General features: G+C 41.7%; 1 protein-coding gene across 1 annotated transcript in view; it reads left to right on the top strand.

Annotated features, from left to right (window-relative positions):
* Positions 1-761: 761 nt before the first annotated feature.
* The window catches only part of lrfn2b (leucine rich repeat and fibronectin type III domain containing 2b), a 243,277-nt gene continuing 231,012 nt past the window's right edge, over positions 762-13,026 (top strand). Inside the window, exon 1 of the mRNA XM_050058481.1 lies at positions 762-1,238. The gene's annotated coding sequence lies outside the window, so the exon portion shown is untranslated. The remainder of the gene's footprint in view (positions 1,239-13,026) is intronic.

Here is a 13,026-nt window from a genome sequence, read left to right on the forward strand (position 1 = left end):
CAGAGGAGCCCACATTTCATTGAAAGACCTCTCATTGCCACCACTGATCTTAAGTAACCAGGTCATGACCTCTGGAAAGAGACATTGCTGCTGTTTTTCAAATGTTTTTTGGCGCTTTGAGCACCAAAAGCTGAGTGCCACCTAGTTCCATTTTATTTGAGAGAGGGCAGACATCTCTACAGCTGATTTCTCCAACACTCTGCAACTCACACCAAAACTACCTAGACTGATAAATAGCACTACAGGTAAGAGGAAAAATATGTGTTTTTAATTTTGGGGTGAACTGTCCCTTTAAGTATTGACTAACATGTAGGCTACACAGCTGTCTTTAAAAATTGAAGTCTACACAGCATTAGTTAAGGATTTATTAACCATTAATAAGCTTTATTAGAGAGTGAAAGGGCACTCCACCATGAAACAGCATTAAGTGATTCATTAACCATTAATGAAGCCATTAGTTAGGCTGCCACTTATAAACCCTTTATGAAGGGTGTCTTTTGAGAAAGTTGTAGCGCGTTTAGCAAAAAAAAAAAGAATAGCTTTTTCGTCATGAATGTTCTCATCATCATCATCATCATCACGATCATCTCTTTCACAAGTGCTGCTGCTGCTGCTGCTGCTGCTATTAATGAGCTATCTGAGTGCGAGCTGAAACGCCCAGTGTTTGCATTTTAAATGTGTCACATGCCCAATGAATTTCCAGTCCATCTGCCGTCTCTCTCTGCCGTCAACACAGGGCGCAGTCAGTGCATGGAGAGGACTACAGGCTGCGGGGATTTGCAGTCAGATCAAAACGCAGACAACAGCACAGAGCGCGGAGGAAAAAAGATATTTGTATCCGCTGCGCGAGGATATTATCTCCTTCCTTCTCATCAGCGCAGAGTGGATTTTTATTTAAACGCGCGTCAGAACAGAATTATCTGACTCCTTGAAAGTTTATTCAGACTGTTCCAATTTCTCAAACTTAAAACACCTCACATTGGGAGCTGATCGATGCGAGGAGCCAGCGAAGTGGTTTGCTCGCCAGTAGTGTGGTCAGAGCGGGCTGTGAGCGGCGGAGCGGTGCGCGCCTCGCTCGCTCTTTACGCGCAAAGGGAAAAGAGTGATCAGGCAACACCGGGAATCCATGACGAGAAATGGAAATTACAAATTGGAATTAAATGTTGAAATGACAATGCCTTGATCATCGACTGCATCTCCTGGACTGAGAAGCCGCTGGAAAACGCCTGATACAAGAGGTAAGAAGTCGCAGTGAGCCGCACGGTGACTCCTTTCATAATCTGATGTGGACGCGGCAACTTAACTATACCTTTTCAACTGTCTGACACATTGCTGTGTTGTTTATGCATACAATCTAGTGACTAGTCAGATGTTACAGCTGGGAATCTTTGAATGTAATACTTTCCGCTAAGTGTTAATTGGACCAAACTGTGGTCTGATTCCGATGCTTCTCCACTATCTGTCGCCGCGTCTGCTCCGCCTTTATCACACTGCCCTATTTAGCTGAAATGGATCCGCGGCTTGTTCATCAGACGGAGTGGAATATCATCGCCCCTCTTGCAGGATCCCTGGTCGATCGTAATGTGCTGTAAGATAAAATATTCTCCAGTTAAAATACACTACGCCCCTGCGCTCCACCACAGCCCTCATCCAGCCCAACTTATTGTTGCCTGACAAATGAAATACAGCTGTATGTTCAGTCAACATCATCTGTCAATACTCATATAGCCTCTGAGAGTGTTTTCACATTTGCAGAGCACATACAGTAGCAGCATACAGTCCTAATGGGCTGGAAAGACACATGAAACTTCAGTGTGTCCCTGCAGTGATCAAATCAGCTGATTAAAGCCCAGCAAAGAGCCTGAGGTGAGACTGCAGCAGGTGAATCAGCCCGTGGACATCTTCTTGATCATATTTGCAGCTTGATTATTGAACACTGTGCACATTTGGAATTCAATTTCTTTTCTTGTTTTGGCCTTGAGGGCACAGAATTGTGAATGTGCGTGGCCCTTATCGACACTTCACAGTTCACGACCTTGACTTTTCCCATGCTTCATGATCGGGTAACCATGTGGGTGGGGTGGTACTGTAGGAGCTGAATAATGCATGGCCTTGTTCATCCCTCTCAGCACTGAGGTAGCCACAGATGGGGGCTGGAAGTTGTTTACTGGGCTGCAGCTTTTTCATGCACAGGATTGGGATGTATAGGGAGTGTGGATTCAGGTGAAGCAGCACGCCAAGCGAGGGAACCTCCCGGCCCCAATCCCACTGTCTACTAAGAGACGACCTTTGCCTCGCGCAGATTAGAGCCATGCTCTAATTGACTTATCTTTAACCCCTTCCAACACATATTTGGTGTCATGCTAGAGGCGGCTGAGCTGCAGGAGCCGGAGCAGCACCGTGTCCAGATTGTTGTGTGTGTGGAGAGGGGGAGAGGAGGAGGAGGAGGGGGGGCATTAATCTACCTCGTCGTCCATCACTGAGTTCCCAGGCTGGGCGCCACAGTGAAACTGCTAATCCCTCAGTAAGCATAGCTTAAATCTGTCAGAGCTATGACTTGCTTTACCTCACTAGTGCACTAAATGTGAGCGGGAACACTTGACTGCAAAGCGTGAAATGTATCACGAGAGTTATTTAGTTTGAAATATTCCGGTGTTGCAGAAAGTGTCATGTCAGGATGAGAAGCGGGTTTCCTGTTGTCTAATATCCGTGCTACCATTCCAGCTGATCACTTGGGATCTGGTTAACACCGGTCTCAGCGCACACTTGATTATCTTTGTTGTAATTCGGTTCTGATGACTGTGTTAGCAGCTCTCCTGAGAAGAAATGTGTTTGCTGCTAAATGTCCTGTGAGCTTGATGGTAGCCAGGTTGGTCTTTGTGCTCTCAAATAATACCTTCTCTAAGCAGCCCCTGGGCCTCTCAGCGGATCTGCTGGCTATAAATAATGGCACATATGTCACCATGCTCTTGGCTGACGTACACTAAGCCCCATCCTGAGCTCCATAGGGACAAGCACAGCGCTGCGTTTCAGTCTGGACACAGACTATAGCACACCTAACGCTCCGTTGACATCCTCCTTTCTCAATTTGTCCCCTCATCTCTGCTCATTCCCTGAATCAGCCTCCAGCTCCAGCTCCAGCTCCACCTCCACCTCCTCTCCCCGCGCAGCCTGTGTAGAGATGGAAGAGCAGCATTAGTAACAGCTTGTTTGTTTAACAGTATCGCATGTGCTGTGAGGAGTCCAATCACTGTGAGCAGCAGGAGACAGGAGTGGCACTCTGGGACACACTGAGACCAGTCGTTGAGTCATCATCTTATAGAAACAGCAGCAGCAGGGCTTTAAACAGCAGTACAGCACAGTCATACGCACACATGAATCATGGTTTGTATGGCTGACCCTGTGTTCACCATCGAGACGATTAACAGCTTGTTTGTTCCCGCAATAGAACAATATAATGGGCTGAGGGCCAATTCATGGTCTCTGCATGCGCACAGCCGCAAGGGTCTGTGTGACGTAAATTTTGTTACCTGCCCAAGTCGTCGTGCTGCACTCTGTGAACACGTACCAACTGCACATGACAAGAAAAAAAAAGTGAATGCTTGTTTCTTGTTAAGTGAATGCTAGGGCTTGTGTATCGTCAGTTAATATCAGTTCCAATATCAGTGACCTTACAGTGATACCAATAGCAGTGGAGTTCTTAATTTGATACCTCTTGTTTTCTACTCCAGGCGTGTAGTATAGTCATACTTTTAAATGTTTTGGTGACATCTTGGCATGCTGACAGTTTTCAATGTATGTAATATTCATTCATTGTGCAAAATAAGAAAAAGCATGTTGGCTGATACCGATGCCAATTCTGATATTTCATTTTACAGATACCGATGAGGTTTTATTGTGCATCCCTAGTTGTATCTGCTGTGGTATCGGACCAGTTATGTTGTGTATGTTATGTGTATGTATGTTACACTGAAGAACTCTTGCAGTGATTGGTCACAAGAAAAAAAGAAAGAAAAAAAAACATACAAATACTCCTTTTTTTTCAAGATCTGATTTAGGCTTGGAGAGTATCAAGGTATACTAGGGTTTTTAGAAATCCTGAAGGTATGATTTTGAATACCATCAAGAGTACAGATGCTTCTTTTAATATCAAACTGATATGGAGTGATGTAGTGCACAGCACACACCATCTGAGGTCAGTCTCTACTGATGGAACGGGCAGCTGAGCTGAGAAAGATGCAAGTGGTGAGGATAATGTTACAGGACAAGTAAAAGAAAAATGCCTCCTTCCCATGTTTACGAGTATTGCCACATGTAACTTTATCTTAAGATTACTTCTTCCAATTATGAAAGCAGTTTATTAGCCTCATGATTTTATCCAACACATCATTTCCATTGACCCATGGCAACAAGTACCACTGGGTCCTGTAAAAAGTGTGCTTATTTCCTATCTATGCACTATACTATGGGTATTTAAATCCAGAAAGACTTGTCTAAGTAGGCTAGCAGTGTAGATAAGACAAGAACATACATGGTACAATGAAAAACAAATACCATCAAACATAGATACCATCTGAGTACAATCTGAGTACAAAAAGCATCCAATGCAGGTATCGTTTGACTGGAGGAGTTTCAGTACTATTTGGTACTGGGTTATGGTTGGCTTGTGGTTGCAAACACCGTTTTTCCTTTTTTGATTTTTTAGAAATATTATTAAAATGAAACCAACAATGAAACCAACAAATAAAGGAGCTCTTCTTGTAGCCAACAGGTTTTTGTAAAGTTTTGCATGTTCATTGTACAAAGTAAAATCAATATGCCAGACACTGATAGACTGAAGTTAAAGTTTTCTGGAGAGACATTTACAACCTTGGATTTGGGTTTAACACTCACGGCCATCTTTGGCAGTTACTGGAGTGAGAGACACCAACACTGTCTCCTTGAAATTGTTTTATAGTCTACTAATTTGCAAGATAAAAGAAATGGACTGCAGCCCAGGTCAAATTTCTTATCAACATGATAAAATCTTTTAATCTTCCAAGTATTTTCAATGTCACAAAATATTTATACCTCACATATTTATGAATGTTCATTGACAAAATATTTTATTCCTTTTCTGCAATCTTCTGCTTCTGCCAGCTAAAGCATGATTTAATTTTAAACCCTTAGTTAAGGTTAGAGAAAGATGTTGGTCTAAATATTTAAATAGTCAACACCAACAGAAACCTCCGGTCCCTGTGTCAAAATCTTGAGCATCGGATGAATGCGCCACTTCTTGGACTGAAAAAAAAAACACAAAACATTGTGGTGTACAAACATTTTTTTATTTTTATTTTTTTTAAATCCTAGTGTAGGATTTGAATTTGGGACAAATACAAAGTATCCACCATGGTTAAGTGTGAGGTTGAATCAGTCAAACAAACACAAAATGTAAGACTTTAAACTGTGGAGTTATATTCTAAACAAACACACTGTGAAATTGACGTTTTTTTGACCATTTTTGAGCTGTTCTAGAACTTGAGATCATATCACGTGATCCTCCACCAGCATGGAGTTGCTCAACTGTCATGGCTACTCCATTCCTGTGAGTAATTTTTGTCCATGTCGCTTAAAAGTTGAGAGTGAAAATTAAATCCCAGCCAAGGAAACCGTATAGGTAGGCATACCTGTCAACATTTAGGTTTCAACACTGTCAGTATACTGACAATCCAGGCAACCACACAATCGGACTGAAAAGTTACATTAGCTTGATAAAATGGAATGCTGTCCTGCCCTGCCATTTTGACAACAGCTAAGCTGACAGCTACGTTAAATTAGCTGGCCTGTCTGCCTGCTTAAATCAACTCTGCACACATACCTTGAATTAGGTCTTGGGTTTCCAGGTTGTGGTGACAGATTTTGCAGAAATTGCATGTAGTGTGTGAATGGTGTATACGTAGATTGTGTTTCATATGTGATCCGGCAACTAGGACGACATCAGACAAACATAACACATTATACATAAAAAAAAAAAAAAACCTACGGTTTCCCAGGAGAAACAACAGAATGCAAAGGTACTTCGAGATGGCCTTGACATACAGAGGAAACACAGAAAAAAACTGCAGTGTTGACAGGTATGATTTATAAGTTATGCTATGGTTCACAAAATTCATGGTTCACTTTGATTTGATACAGTGGTGTCACGGTTTGGTACGTATTTGATACAGTGAAAAAGTATTAATGCCAAAGAAATTTCCTTGATTGTGAACATTTTTGATTTATTTATACTACGTTTTGACTTTGAACAATGATGGAGCTACACCTGAGTGACCCAGTCCGGGTCGTCTTCTAAGTGGCATTGCTCAAAGAAACAATTCTGTCTCTGAAATGCCAGAGAAATGTCTTTATTTTTTACCTTTTTAAATGTTTAAAAAAATCTTGGTAGGACGGGTCCTTCCAGGGACCCGTCCTACCAAGGTAAACACACATTGGAACAGGCAGAATTGTGGGTGCCTGCTGAGGATACACACATGCTTCATGAGGCTTCATTTGGCCATCACTAGTCTTAGCCTCCTTGAACTTCAGCTGTTTAAGGATCCCTCCTTGACTTTGAGAAGCACCAAAAGATTTGAAATGACAGTACATTTATATTTGTCATGTATATTTTGTCATTTTAGTAGTTACAAAATTAGTATAAGGATCCTTGACTTTGAGAAGCACCAATTGTCTAAATGCTGCAGGGATAACGTTAGTTTGTAGTGTATGTTGCTCCTTGTTTACATCTCATTCCACTAATTGACACACTGGGGTGATGTCGGCGTAAATAAGCTGACATGTTTGAAATTGAAAACATAAAAGGCATTTTATGGTTATTTTTGAGGTAGAATGAGATGAGTTCAATATTGTCTTACTAACTTTTGACTTTTGGTTTTGACTCACATAAAGGTGATGAAATTTAGAATGAATTAATTCATTTATTTTTAGATTAACATCTTAAGGGGTTAACACATCAGCAGTTATATGTAGGAAGATAGTGAAAAATGGGAATGTCCTCAACTAACAGTCACAGGACTTTGTCTGTTTAATGAGTTGATGTCATTAAAACATTTGTCAGATTGTTTCTCCAGACTCATTGGCTTCCCAAAAATGAATGCAAATGAGTGTTTCAGGGGGCACTGCTCACTCTGGCAGCAAGGCAGCAGGGCATTAGCAGAAAGAAGACAGGTGACAGGAAATAAGGGTGAGAGGTCAAACAACAAAGAGCCCCGGCTGGACTTGAACCTGGTTACTGACTTAGACCCTTGCCTACCAGGATGCCTCAATCTGAGGCTCTCTGCTTGTCATAATTAATATGTCAGAGATGTGACTTTCACCAGTAGCTAATGACTAATAAAAAGAGCATAAAGAGCAACAAATTACCAAAATTTATTTTGAAGGGGAAAAGACCTCTGTGGATAATTTTGCTCCCTGTAAAAACCTCCTGAACGTAGGGATAAAAAAAAAAAAACAGGTGAGCACACATTAGCAGATAGTTGTTATGGACAGGCTGAACAGCATTGGAGGAAAACTGATTTGTAACGTGAAACAGCTTTATTCAGTGTTTATACTGGTTTTAATCCTCTGGTCTGTTTGTAGGAAGAGACCTCTTTTGATAATTTGGCTCCCGGTAAAACCCTCCTGAACAATGAATACTGAAGTAATTCGAACCAGAAGAAATTCCGCAACTCTCACCACTAGATTCCACTAAATCCCCATAAATCTTGCAACGTATCCTCATACAGCTGTTGGTAAAATATGCTACTAATGTGTTAGTAGCATATTTTGTTTGTATGATATTCTATGAATTAGGTAATCTGAATCTAAAGTTACGAAGGCTAGGTCTAGGCAAGTAAAGTTACTGTGGTTAGGTTTAGGAAAAGAAACATGGTGAGGATGTACCTTAAAATGACTCAAAATTCACTCACCAAGTTCCATACACCTGTCTCCAAGGGAAAGTCCTGTGTTTTGTGACCCATTCACCACCACAACCTGCCTTCTTACTGGATCGCTTGAAACACTTCCTTCATTACTCATGTCAGTGCATTGGTCATGCGATCGCAGCCTTCCAAAATATGTGGGTTATGCAGGAATTACTGGCTCCTCATCATGTGGGATATGTACGAATTTCGGTGCATTACATTTTGTAGGAAAATGTACGAACAGTTCATGAGAACAGCCTGCTCCCCACCACCAGAAGACTTTTCACAAGGGGTAGAGCAAGTGTGAGCTCTGGAGACAGAGCTTTAGCAGCGACTGTAGCAACTTGAATTCAGCCGGTGCAAACCCTACTACCAGTGTTCACAGCGAGCTGAGTTTAATCTGTGTAATGGCAGGTACAGAGAGTTTACTGATCTGGCTGTCTGGCTGGGAGTTAGTGCTTGGCTGGCTGAATTTGAGTTGGTATTCAAGCAGCGAAAGGTCCATGTTCTCAGGCCGTCTGCCATTTTTTGTTCTCTGGCTTTGGCTTTCTTGAAACAGATGTGACGTCACGTCATAGAATACCACAATATGAGCAGCTTTTTTCCAGCTCCGCATTTGAAATTTAATGATTCCGACATTAGAAAATGGATTATAAATCTCAAATCTTAATTCTGAGTATTAATGCGAACACTTATGTAAATTGATTTTTCACCATCCCTAATGACTCAGTTAATTGATTAGGAGGAGGATGCCCTAGATGTCATCTTTGTGTCGACTGCTGATGATCAGTTATCCAGAGACAAACCTTTGCTTCGACCACCCGTAGCCTTGCTGCCAGAGTGAGCAGTGCCTGCCTCTGTGGTGCCCCGCGGCCCAGTGTTGCTTTAATGTCACATTTAGCCTGACCTACTGTTGTGACGGTCAGTAAAGGAGCAGCCACTGAGTCAGTTACAGCAGCCTAGCACTGGGCTGGAAGGAATAAAAAAGGCTGGAGGTAGAAAGAGCGATTCACAGCGGGACTCTGCTCCGTTTACTCCCCCCTCCTCCCTGTGTGAGTCCTGATGTCAGACTCTCATCTGTTGCTATGGACGGCTGCACTGTCCCCTCATTTGCCATCGATTCTGCCTCTCCCTGAACATCCCTAAAGCTGGGATTATATAGTCATGCCTGCCAGTTCTTCAGCCTCAATTTTCTCCAAGAAGAGCTGTACGAGTGGATATGTGTGAGAGTCTAGTGTTCGTACTCCTGAGTGATCAGCCTTGGACAGTGTAAGTGTGAGTGTGTGTGTGTGTCCTTGGCAGGCTGGGAGGAAGTAACGCGCAGCATGCCAGGCCTTCTGAGCCTTCTCATAGGTGGCGGAAGCAGCATTTGGGTCAGTGGTCTGTTGTCCATATGCCCTCCACCTGCCTGAACTAACACATGACCATCTGGGTGAGATTAGCATTTCCTGCTCCAGTGTGCACAAAGGATTACACAGTTTTCTTTCCAATGGAACACCAAAACATGCATATATTAGAAAAGTTCCTAACTGAGTGCTCAGCCCTGTGGGGATTCTGCATGACATCCATCTAAACAAGAAAAAACAGTTGTACTGGTGAGTCTCCAGCAGGGCTCCAAATTAACTTTTCGCCTCAGTGTCCCACAGCTGTCCCGAATTCTACTTTCAGCTGCCCCAGACTCAAAACTGTCCCAAATTGAAGTCTTTTTCTTTCATTCTACATAATAACTATAATTTCATTCAGAGGTAGAGCGGGTCGTCTAACTCGGAAGATCAGCGGTTTGATCCCCGGCTTCTCCAGTCTGCATGTCGAAGTATCCTTGAGCAAGATACTGAACCCCACGTTCCTCCCGATGGCTGTTCCATCGGTGTGTGTGTTAAAAACTGGGAAGCAGGTGGCACATTGAATGGTAGCCTCGGCCACCAGTGTATGAATGTGTGTGTGAATAGGTGTATGTGACTTGTAGTGTAAAAAGTGCTTTCTGTGGTAGTATGACTAAAAATGCACTATACAAGTGCAGGTCCATTTACCATTTTACCATTACAAACTATGCAAGTTAACTGGCATCACTTCATTGACCCATTCTGGTCACCAAGTTCTGCTAGTTGTTCCCTGCAATTATTTCGGAATAAAACATTGAAGTCATCCTAGATGTTTGGCAACCCAATTGCCACGATAAATGTTGCCATTGTACATTTCTGCTAAACATACATACATACATTAATTTAGTAAGTTATTTCATATGAAGTAGATAGCTTAAAAATTTACGTTCTCTAAGTGTCAGCTGTGGTTGACTTGGTTAGGTTTAGGGACAAAACCCACTTTGTTATGGTTAGGAAAATATCATGCTATGGCTTAGTTGACATATTCTGCCATGTATGAAGAGGGGAGACTCTCTGGAATCTGGCAATATAAGAACCATGATGGTGGGACATTCTGTCACTTCACAGCTGTCCAAAACATGTGGTTTGTGCCAGGCGGACATGATTGCCAGTATTTTTTCATTATTGCAAGAAATTCCATTGACTCATTCACAAGTCAAAAATGTGTTTTATCTGAAAGAAACATGCAATATTTACATCTAAGATCATAGAAAAATAGTAATAATATTATTCCTCACTATATGAAGTGACTGATAACAAGATCTGTATAATGGATTGTAAAGAAATTTGTCAGCTTTTTATTTTGTAGACAACTGATCTGTATTTACAGCATGATGGGATGACAGCACAATGATGTGTTTGGTATCATCGGAAAGCTCCGGTCCTGCGCTTTCATGTGATATGTGTGGATTCTCGCTATGACGCACGGTCACGGAGAAAATCAATAGAAAAGAATGGGTGTGAATTTGGATGCACTTTGCGTCGTTCGGGCCCATAGGGCTAAAAAACCCACTTATTATCCCGACTGGAAATGCAGCGATGTCTCTGTAAAAAGCAACAGCTTTTCGTGTCACTATCCCACTAGACATGCAGCACTGTCTTGGAAAATAAGCACTTTTGGTGGCACTTTCTCTGGCTGAAAAACAGTGATGTATCTGTAAAAAACAGCTGCTTATTGTGTCACTATCCTTACTAGAAATGCAGCAATGTCTCAGTAAAATACAACTGCGTTAGCTAGCAAAATCCCAGTTAGAAATACAGCAATGGCTCTGTAAAAACAAATGCTTTTTGTGGCATTATCCCTGATGGAAACACAGTGATGTCTCTGAAAATAAACAGCCGCTTTTCATGTCATTATCCTGACTGTAAATGCAGCAGTGCCTTGGTAAAAAACAACCACTTTTCGTGGCACTATCTCAGCAGCGTTGTCTCTATAGAAAAAAAACCCCTGCTTTTCGTGGCAAGATCCCAACTTGAAATGCAGCATTGTCTCTGTTGCAAAAAAAAAAAAACATTTCTGTGGCATTATCCCTGGTGAAATGCAGCAATGCATGGGTAAAATAAACAGCTGCTTTTTGTGGCACTATCTCTGGTGCAAAAACAGTGATGTCCCTGTTAAAAAAAAAGCTTTTCATGACACTACCATGGTGGAAATGCAGATGATGATGATACATATATATATGTATGTGTGTGTGTGTGTGTGTGTATACATGTACACACACATATGGCACTATTTGAATTGTCCACAACAATTTTCAGTGCTGGTCTCCGGTGGGAAAGGTGCTGTGTTTTAACACAATTAAGCAGCCCTGGCACTGTTGAGTGGTGAATTAATGCTTAAACGATAAGTCAACTAATAACTCAACAACATCTGGTATTTGATGGTCTGCATTTGCCATTACTGTCCATGTATTGTAGATTAAATCTTTAATCTGTCCATTAATAAAAAATAAATCATTTTTAGTTGCAGTCCGAGAAGGGATGTCAAAAAGTAATGGATTCGCAGTGTAAGTCCATTCATGATTTAATCCATTGACAATATATCAATACAGAATGTAGAAGATGATGGATTTTTGGTGTACATTTACAGAAAACACACTGTTGTCGGTGGTGTCCAGGCTTGAGTCGTTAGGTGGTGCCTCTGTTTGTTTGAGAGGCTGGCGGCCTGTAAGGGTCACACATAAGAAATAAATAAGCCCTCTATGGATGAAAAAATAATGGCATGCTGTGCTCACTGTGGCAGTCATGCGTGCCGCTAATGTTGATGACAGAGTAGAAGGGGGGGGCGGGGTAGGATGAGCGATGTGTGATACTGTGTGAGGTGAAAGGGACAGGTGCATGCTGGGGTTCTAAGAACAACGTGAAATTAGTTATTGCAGTTTGGCATGATTGTAAACACAGCAGCAGCAGTGGCTGATACACACAGCTTAGGGAGGCAATTAGGGGAGCTACTTTAAAACCCTTAGCACCCAATTACAGCAATTTAAGTCAATAATCACATTCTTCCCTTTCTGACTCATACCGCTGTTAAAAGTGACACAGACATGCTACACATATTTGTGGAAAGCTGTAAGTAGGCCTACAGGTGTGAATGCATCTAAAATGTTCCCAATGCATCTTGAGATATGATCGCTCAGCCCATAGTTGGAGGTGGTCTGGGACACATGTGGCGACAGTGCTCATGTTGGTGATGAGCAGTACTTTACAAACATTCTTTAAAACTTAAGTCATCAATTCAAATCCAGTTTGTTGTTGGGAGTTTTTCAAGATTCCTTGGGCTGGTAAAAGTGGAATTGCAGTATTTGTGCATCCCCATTACACCTGTCCCATTCGAGCAGGTGTTTTCAGCAGCTGGACCATCTATAACCAGCAGCTCGCCCTTACTTGTAGCTAGGATATGATAATTACTTTAAATAAAATGAATAGGACAGACATCTGTTGACTGGAGATCAGTGTTCTATATTTAATTAGCAGTAGCTATTGAAAACTACAGGCCTTTTTATGTAGAAAAATGGTGGTTACACTCTGTGCTTGATCTGTGCTGCATATTCAGTCTCAGCTGATTCATGCTTTCTAGTGAAATAAAGCTGTGAAGCATTATTTGCTATATTTAACCCTTTGAACTCTGCAATAGAAATAGTCTGCAAGGGCCTACATTGGTATTAATACCAATGTAGCATATATATATATATATATATATATATATA

The sequence above is a fragment of the Epinephelus moara genome, chromosome 12, assembly GCF_006386435.1.
Source record: "Epinephelus moara isolate mb chromosome 12, YSFRI_EMoa_1.0, whole genome shotgun sequence".
Classification (NCBI taxonomy): domain Eukaryota; kingdom Metazoa; phylum Chordata; class Actinopteri; order Perciformes; family Serranidae; genus Epinephelus; species Epinephelus moara.